Below are 842 nucleotides of genomic sequence, written 5' to 3'. Positions count from 1 at the left end.
TTTGCATATAGCCCTGATTAGCCAATGAAAAGGGTATTGGTCGTACGCCAATTACCATTTTTGTCTTTTATTAGATAGGATTTTCAATCCAGTTGTAAAAGTAAGATACAAATGTGCAGAGTTAAGTGTCTGTAGAAGGCAGTATATAATTATAAGCCAAATGAATAAAGAGTATTAAATGATGGAGTTATAGTCCAGAGACGTCAAAGGTGCCTGTGGGAAGTAAGGACCACAGCTAAACTACAGAGATGGGCAGGGTGTCGCCAGATGGAGAAAATAGAAGGGGGTATTCCAGGAGGTTGGGGTAACATGAGAAGATGGCACACAGTGAAATATATTGATGCAGTCTAGCTGCAGTCCACAGTTCAACTAAATGAATGGGAAGAGATAAAGTAGAAAATGTAGATATTATTTGAATCCAAGGATTTTGGACTTAATTCAATAGGCAATGGTAATCCTTTGGCCTTTTTTCAGAAGAGGGATGCCACATAGAGTAATATTGAATAAGTATTCTTAGATAAAAAGAATGAATATATACTAAAAGTATTATTTCAAGGAGAGTAATAATTGGGGGAAGGTTGAATTGGAAGAAAGAGAATATTGCTCTGGTCTATATAGCACTATGGATCTGAGACATGGCCTATGGAATAATAGGATCTAACTTGGGTCATATCATAGCAATGGTACTTCAAAAGGCGGTATAGAAGGAAAGGAATAATTAATAGGATTTGAAGACTAATTAGGTATGGAGAAGGAAGAAATATATATATATATATTAGAGGCCCGGTGCACAAAAATTTATGCACTCCGGGGGGAGATGTCCCTCAGCCCAGTCTGCACCC

This window comes from Myotis davidii, unplaced genomic scaffold (genome assembly GCF_000327345.1).
Source record: "Myotis davidii unplaced genomic scaffold, ASM32734v1 scaffold482, whole genome shotgun sequence".
NCBI classification, from domain to species: Eukaryota; Metazoa; Chordata; class Mammalia; order Chiroptera; family Vespertilionidae; genus Myotis; species Myotis davidii.
The sequence above is the reverse complement of the archived record's forward strand: the minus strand, read 5'-3'. Positions refer to the sequence as shown.